Genomic DNA, 8,667 nt, shown 5'->3' with positions numbered 1-8,667 from the left:
AAGCGGCGGGGAATGAGAGAGAGGAAAGAGCAGAGGAGAGACGAGAGGAGAGAGAGAGAGAGAGAGGGAGAGAGAGAGAGAGAAAAGGAAAGAGCAGACAGCGCAGCGCAAACCTTCCACGCACTTTCATCGTGGTGACTCAGCGCGATGCTCTCTGTGCGTGCGTGCGTGCGTACTAGCGTGCGTTGCGTGCGTTTCGTAACTGTGCGTTCGTGGTGCGTTGCGTACGTGCGTTGCGTGCGTGCCACTTTCGCGGCTCGTGTAGTGCGTGCGCGGGGAGAGGGGGATGCACGGTCGCAGGCTCGCATCTCAGCATCTTAGATCGGCGGTCTGCCGGCGACCGATAGGGCAGCGTCCTCTGCAGATGAGAGATTTCATGTCAGAATAAGCAACTTAATTCACCGGTTTTGCAGCGCCATCGCCGACGGCCGTGATTACCGGCATGTTTCAAACAAAAGAGCAGTTTTTCGAGCAGTCTACACGCGGACATTGGTGAAGCGATATCAACGATATGATGTTTTTCCGCGATATACGCGCGAGGCCGCTCTTTCTGGTGTGTTAATAGGCGTAGGATGATGCGACTGATGATCAGCATTCGTGCGTTAATGCGGCTGATTGCTACGCGCACGGTTTTCGTGTTGATATTACCTTGGCTGTGTTCAGAAACGCATTGCCTTCCTGTTTTTTAGATGCGCTAAAAACCGGCGAGAATTAACGTCTGTTCGAATAATTTCAACAAATGCTATTAGTAATAGAGATGGCGAATAAAACGTAAATGCTATTAGAATTTGCAGCAGCGCGCTTTTCAATGTTTAGGGCGCGAGACGATATGCAAATTTATGAGCAACACGCTGATAAAGTTTGCGTGCAAGTCTTCGCTGTTGTCTGCACTCGTACATTTTATTGGACTTTGCGAGCGAATAGTTAGCAAAGCTAGCGCTGGTATTCAACCAGTGCGGTCGATTCTTCCCCTAGGCATAGCGTTTTAGTGTGGTTAATTAACCATTACATCAAACAAACATTGTCGCTAGATTGGACGTAAAAATCTAACGGGCGCATTAGCAGTCAGTGTTTTATACTGCCAGGCGTCTGGTGTCTATACGCCGAAGCGTTCCATAGAATCTGTCTGGTTGCGTTTACCCGAATCTGATACAATTATCTGTCCTATAGTTCGCGCGTTTATACTCGTTACTGTATGTGTTCTTATCTAAAAGTGTCTCTTGTTTTTTTCTCTTTCATGTTGCGCTCCCCCTGATGGCATTCGATCCTCGCTCAGCGACAGGAACGGTAAGTCTCTTTCGCGGCCGAGTTATCTTACAGAACAGCAGGACACTTTGCGGAAATTAATTGCCCTGCCTTCGTTGCAAGAGCTAAAAGCTAGCACTCGTGTAAAAGTCTTCATTTCCGATTGCAGGTGCGGTTCAAACATTTCAGCGCGCGATCGCGCGGAGATTTTCCATACGCGGTATCGCCTTTGATGGTCAGTCTCTCTTTATATGAGTCAGTCATCATCACGCGAGTCTGCATTGAATAGATTATCGCGTGCTCAAACTCGGGCGGCTGGTAAACTCCAGAAAGTTGCACTCTCATGAATAGTCGCAAAGTCGCAGCCTGCGAACCACGTTGACTTACTGCCATTCGCTGTAAGTCTCATCTGTAGTTTGCGCCGCGTGTGTAAGCGCCGCCTAAAGCAATGCTGCCGCGACCATAAACCGCCTCCCAGCAATAATCACTTAAGGCGCCTCGTCCGTCATCCGTCGTCCGTCGGTTCCGTCGTCCCGTCTCAATCCATTCCTCCATCCACATCCATGCATCCAATCATGCCATCCATCTCCATTCCATCATCATCCTCCATTCATCATGACCTCCATCCATTCATCCATCCATCCATGCCATCATGACATCCATACATGACCATACCTCTCATTCATCATCCACATCCATCCATCATCATTCACCATACAATGCATCACATCAATCATATCAATCCATCTATCACTATCCATCGCATCATCCATCCATCATCCATCCATCATCCATCCTCACCATCATCCATCCAATCCATCCATACAATCATCCATTCATCATCCCTTCGCTTCTCCAGCATATATTCCCGTCTAATTTCCTTCTCTTGTTCGTCTCTGTTCCTTTTCTCATTCCGCTCTTTTTCTCTCTGCCACTCTCCTTTTTTCAATCTCGCTGCCACACACATAAAGCACATACTACGATTTCTCTCGCTCTCTCATTCTCTCCCCCTCTCTCTCCCCCCTTTCTGACCTCCCCCCCCCTTTCACCCTCTCTACCGTCAATGGTTCCGATCGGTCAAACGTAGGCGTCGTCTAACGTGCCTCGAAAAACTGAACATCGCGGGAATAACATCCGCCGTGGGCCACCGCATAAAATCGTCGTCACTCCGCAAAAAGTAGTTCCCATGCCGGCATCACTGTCACACAGACTCCCCGGTTCCTTTCAGCGCGTGTGCGCTCGCGTTTTTGCGCCGTCGGCACTACTTTGCGCGCAATCCAGAATGAGCGCTGGTCGTTCACGCCAGACACGCACACGTATGCAACACGCAGCAACGCACGCGCATGCACGCACGCACGCACGCAAAGCATCGGCCTACATCGACATACGCACACACACTACACACACACCACACACACATCACACACACAACACACACACACACACACCACACACCACACACACACACACGCACTTGTACGACATCGCCTCACGACTGGCTCCCCCGTGGGGAGGCCCGATTAATAGCCCCGGCGGCGAAGCTATAACCCATCCCCAGATGTAATTAACATAATTATATCGCTAGTACACCGTGCTTCGTACAGGCTTCGCTATGGGGGCGACGTTGGTTTGTTGTATGTGTTTTTTTCTTCTGCAGCGGGATTTGTATACGTGTACGCGTAGCATGCTTTCGGGGACGAGCTCCACGACACATTTTTTGATCGGAGTGTTTTAATGCTGCGAGGCTTTTGTAGGTAATTTCGGCTGCAGGCAGCGCGCCGACGACTGTTTTTTGAGAATGCGGGTAAAGGATGTAGACTAATGATCGTTTTGCTTGTGCCGATATTGATGTGTCACGGCGTAATGGGCGCACCACGCGAAAATACATAAAAGATGCTTCCGAATGTCGTTTATGTGTATTGAGATGGGTATCGGCATATGCTGGCAATGTTTGTCGATTTCGCGGTTTCTATATGCGCATGAAAACATTTTCCGTTACGGCGTACATATTTAACTACATTTATCACATTAATTACGTGTATTCTAGGATATTGTGAAATGTGGAATTAAATATGATGACGATGATTCGTCTTTTAGTTAGGGCGCTACACGATTTACAATTGCAGCTGTCACGTGCTCGCTACGCGACGTTCATACGGATGCGTGAGATTTCATTCTGGGCGCGCGCGTACGGCGCTGTGACGGTCGTACATCGTGCTGGTGTCCTGTAAGCGACGAGAAGTACGTCGGGGTCCTTACTGGCGCTAGGTGGAAGTTATGTTACTGCCAGCGCCGGCTGTCATTCGCGCAATTGGACAGCCGCCATTGATATTGCAATGGAAACGCCAAAGCAAGCGCCCCGAGTCGTGACGTCACGGTCATTCATTTTTCCGCCACTCGCGGCTACATTTTAACTTCGTTCTGCCGCGCCTTCCCCCCCTTCCTCCCCGCGCGCACCCCGCTGTAAACTCGTTTCTTGCTCCTCTCCCCTCCCTTCTCCCCCGCGCGCCCGCCTGTACCTCAGTTCTCGGCTCCTTCCCCTCTCTCCTCCCCGCGCGGCCCGCTGTAACCTCGTTCTCTGCCTCCTTCCACCTCTCCCGCGCCCGCTGTATGACGCTCGTTCCTGCCTCCTATCCCCTCCTCTCCTCTCCGCGCAGCCGCTGTACCTCGTTCTCTGCTCCTTCCCCCTCTCCCTCCTCCGGCTTCGCGCCTGTAACCTCGTTCTCTGCCTCCTTCCCTCACTCCGTCCTCTCGCTCCGCGCCCGCTCGTATATACCGTTCTTCTGCCTCCTTCCCCTTTCCCTCCTCCCTCCCCCCCGCGCGCGACCGCTGTACCTCGTCTCTTCCTCCATCCCCTTGGCCCCTCCCACTCACCTTCCCCGCGCGCCGCGTGGTACCTCGTTCTCTCTCCTCCTTTCCTCTCCTTCCCGCGCGCCCGGCATAACCTCTCTTTCCCCGTCCCCTTCCTTTCTCCCGCCGCCCGGTGTAACCTGCGTTCGCTCGCCCCTCCCCTTCCGCCTCCGCACCCCCCGTCGCGCTCGCGTGTACCTCGTTTCTCCCCCTCCGCCTTCCTCTCTCCCCAGCGCCGGCCCGAGGGTACGCGCGACAGCGTTCACGTCACGGTGTACGTTAAACAATGCGGCGCCGCAGACGAAATACAGGAGCGAGCCGTTGTTTGCCGCGGCGGGCTCTTTCTATCCGCTCATCGGAATGCGTCAGCCGAGGCGCGGTGATGTTTGTCTAAGGCGCGGACTGAATAACGAGTAAACTCCGGCGGCGTTTATCACAGAGGGCGCTACCTGTGCGTACACTGCGCTCTCGCTTCCTTCTGGAGAGAGAGAGAGAGAGATGGATGAGAGAGATGAAGATAGAGAGATGAGGAAGAGATAGAGAGAGAGAGAGAGGAGAAGGAGACGAGCGAGGAGAGTAGAGAGGAGGAGGAGAAGAGAGAGAGAGCGATTAAGAGAGAGATGAGAGAGAGAGAGAAGAGAGACGCAGAGCGAAGAGAGAAGAGAGAGAGAGATGAAGAAGAGAAGGGGAGTAGAGAGTAGAGATGAGGGACGAGTGATCAAGAGAAAAAAGAAAGGAAAAGAGAGAAAGAACGAGAGAGAGAGCGAGAGCGAAAGATAGCAGGGAAGGAAGAGCGAGAGAGAGGAGAGAGAGAGAGAGAGAGAGGGAGAGAGAGAGAGGAAAGAAGAGAGAGAGAGAAGAGAGAGAGAGAGAGAGAGAAGAGAGAGAGAGAGGAGAGAGGAGAGAGAGAAGAGGGAGAAGAGAGAGAGAGTGGTAAAGAGAGAGAGAGAGAGAAGAAGAGACGAGAGAGAGGAGGGAGAGAGAGGAGAGAGAGAGAGAGGATGGTAAAGAGAGAGAGAGAGAGAGAGAGAGAAGGTAGAGAGATAGAGAGAGAGAGAGGAGAGAGAGGAGAGAGAGAGAGAGAGAGAGAGAGAGGAGAGAGATAGATAGAAGATAGAAGCAATAGATAGAGAGAGAGAGAGAGAGAGAGAGAGAGGAGATGAGAGAGAGAGAGAGAGAGAGAGAGAGAGAGAGAGAAAGGATGAGGAAGGGGGGGGGGAGGGGGCGTGCAGTAAAGAGGAGAGAGGGGCGATCCATCAGAGAGGAATAGGATACAAAGGAAAGGAGAAAGACGAGAAGGAAGAGAAATCAGAGCGAGTCGAGAGACGAGAGAGAGAGAGAGGAAGAAGTAGCGAGAGAAGAGGAAAGAGGAAGAGAGAAGAGAGATGTGAGAGAGAGAGAGAGAGAGAGATTGGATAAGAGGAGAGAGAGACGAGAGAGAGAGAGAGAGAGAGAGAGAGAGAGAGAGAGAGAGAGAGAGAGAGAGAGAGAGAGCGATCATAGAGAAAAAAAAGAAAGGGATAAAGAGAGAAAGAACGAGAGAGAGAGAGAGAGCGAGAGAGAGAGAGAGAGAGAGAAGAGAGCAAAGAGAGAGAGAAGAGAAGCAGAGAGAGGAGAGGGGGGGGGGCGGGGGGGAGAGGAGAGAGAGAGAGAGAGAGAGAGAGAGGGCGATCATAGAGAGAAAAAAGAAGGGATAAAAGGAGAAAGAACGAGAGGAGAGAGAGGAGAGGACGAGCGAGAGAGATCGAGAGACGAGTGAGAGAAGAGATGTAGAGAGAGAGAGAGAGGAGCGAGAGAGAGAGAGAGAGAGAGAGAAGAGAGAGAGAGAGAAGAGAGAGCGAGGAAGAGAGAGGAGAGGAGAGAGAGAGAGAGAGAGAGAGAGAGAGAGAGAGAGAGAGGAGAGAGAGAGAGAAGAGAGAGATGGAGGAGAGAGAAGAGAGAGAGGAGAGAGAGAGAGAGAGATAGGGATAGAGAGGAGGCAGAGAGAAGGAGGAGAAAGAGATGGTGATAAATAGAGAGAGAGAGAGAGAGAGCGCGAAGGTGGGAATAGAGCGAGAGAAAGAGAGAGCGAGAGAGGGGAACGAGAGCGAGAGAGAGGGTGAGAGAGTGTGTGTGTGGAGAGAACGAGGAGATAGAAAAGAGAGAGAGAAGAGAGAGAGAGAGAGAGAGAGAGCGAGAGCGAGAGCGAGAAAAGGGGAAAAAGAGAGGGCGATGGAGATAGAGCGAGATAGAGGGGGAGAGGGCAGGACTGCCTGTTACCGCCATACAGCAGAAGGCTGGCATTCTAAGGAGTGGGGACGAGATTGAATTACGGTGGCCTCATTGATTTGGAGGCCCGCTGATGAAAATGCGATGGAAATGCGGGAAGGCGATTTGAATAGTGGGTTTCATCAAGCATTCGTCGGTCAAGCGGCTGTAGGTCAGCGAAGCTGCTGGCTAGCTTCACGAAGCAGAAGCCCGGAAATATTCAGAGGAGAGAGAGAAGAAGAAGAGAAGAAGAAGAAGAAGAAGAAGAAGAAAGAAGAAGAACAAGAAGAAGAAGACGAAGAAGAAGAAGCAAGAAGAAAGAAGAAGAAAGAAGAGAGAAGAAAAAAGAAGAAGAAAGAAGAAAGAAGAAGAAGAGAAGAAGGAAGAAGAAATGAAGAAAGAAGAAAGAGAAAGAGAAGAAGAAGAAGAGAATGAGGAGAGAAGAAGAAGAAGAAGAGGAAGAAGGAAGAAGAGATAAGAACAGAAGAAGAGAAGAAGAGAAGAAGAGATAAGAGAGAAGATGTGAAGAAGGACAGACCGAGGGAAAAGATAGAGATAGAGAGCGTGTGAGAGAGAGAGAGAGAGAGAGAGAGAGAGAGAGAGAGAGAGAGAGAGAGAGAAGCGCGAGGAGAAGAGAGAGAGGAGGCAAGAGCGCAGAGAAGAGCAGAAGGAGAGAAGATGGAAGACAGAGCGGAGTAGAGATAGAGATAGAGGAGAGGGAGAAAACGAGAAAGATAGATAGCATGAGAGAGAGGGGGAGAGAGGGACGGGGAGGAGACAGGAGAGAGAGAGAGAGAAAGAGAAGAGAAAGAGGAGAGGAGAGACGAGGAGAGAGAGAAAAAAGAGAGAATGAGAAGAGAGAGGAGAAATAAGAGGAGAGATAGAGGAGATGCTCACCCATTCTCTCTCCCTCCTATAGTCTGCCCATCGGCCCAGTACACGTCCAGTCCTAAATGCCTACGATAGCCGCCATCTAGTGCGCATATGGTGCGACACGAACGTCGCCAACAGGCATCAATGGTTCTCGAAAATCGTATTAAGTCCACATTTAACTTCAACAAAGTATAAAATCAAAATTACCAGCTACACGCTTCTGCATAAATTTCCGCAGAAATGACTCACGCGTAGACTGCGAAGCGCGGCGTCGGCGGCGCGGTGTAGAGCGACCGAACGGCAGCGGACGCGCGCCCGTCTAATACACTTTAAATTTTAATAACGCTGACTGAACAAATTTCTGCTGGCAGTAAAATTTCGGTTAAAAGAAACGTAATCATTTTACGCATTGGGTGGCGTGCGATATTGCTCTCACCCATTTTCATAAACTAATATCCCCGACAATGGCCCCGACTCGCCATTGTTGAAGACGGCAATATACAGCTGCCTTTGTTGCGTCTTGCTCGTCCGCTAATATGCAAATCGCATGCAAAATAGGTTGATTAAATGATATATGGACTCGAGAGGAAATGTTGACTTCAAAAGCCGTTGCGGGCATTGTGCAGGTTTGATTATGCCCTGTCATTACGAAACCCTCGCCTTCTTCACAATAACATAATAGCCACCTGAAGCTGCTAGAATCTCGCACAGTGTAACTGCAGGAGTCTGTGTGATGCAGTAGCAACAGCAACAGCAACAGCAGCAAAAGGTGTCACCGCGCATTCGAACCTGTTATCGCGCTAGATGGAAACGAATCTACCTTTCATCGCTTTATGGCATAGATATTATCAGGGGGTGAGAATAATGACAAATTTTTTCATTTGCTAAATTGAAATATTTGTCATTATTGACCCCTGATATTATACCAGCACTCTTCAACCACGCGAGAACTCCGCTAGAGATTAAACGCGCTTCGACCGCGCTCCATGCGTACTGAAACTGAATTCTCGCGCGGGTGAAACGCGTGATAAAACAAATACCCTTACATTGCAATTTATTACGAGAATATATCATACTGTTACATTTTCTTCGATTCTAGCGCGAGGAAGGAAGCGCGAGTAGGAAGTAACGAACAGGAAAGCAAACGATATATATACGAATTTACGATCGCGCACGGATACGGTACAACTATGATGAATGCGCCAGCAGAAACTCAAGAGAAGGCCGAGAGAGCAGGTGGCGAGTGCCGCCATTGTTTCTCGCAATCGCGTTCCTTTGTCAGCAGACGAGAATCGTATCGAGTCTGAACAGCGTACCAACGCCGCGCGCATGCGCCGACGAATCACGAGAGACGAACTCCTGCTTTTCTCTCCCTTTTCCCTCCTCCCCTCAGCCTTATCTCTCTTCCGCGCTCTCGCTCTTTCTCTCTCTCTCTCTCTCTCTCTCTCTCTC

This window comes from Priapulus caudatus, unplaced genomic scaffold (assembly GCF_000485595.1).
Source record: "Priapulus caudatus unplaced genomic scaffold, Priapulus_caudatus-5.0.1 Scaffold72, whole genome shotgun sequence".
NCBI classification, from domain to species: Eukaryota; Metazoa; Priapulida; class Priapulimorpha; order Priapulimorphida; family Priapulidae; genus Priapulus; species Priapulus caudatus.
This window is presented reverse-complemented; position numbering follows the sequence as displayed.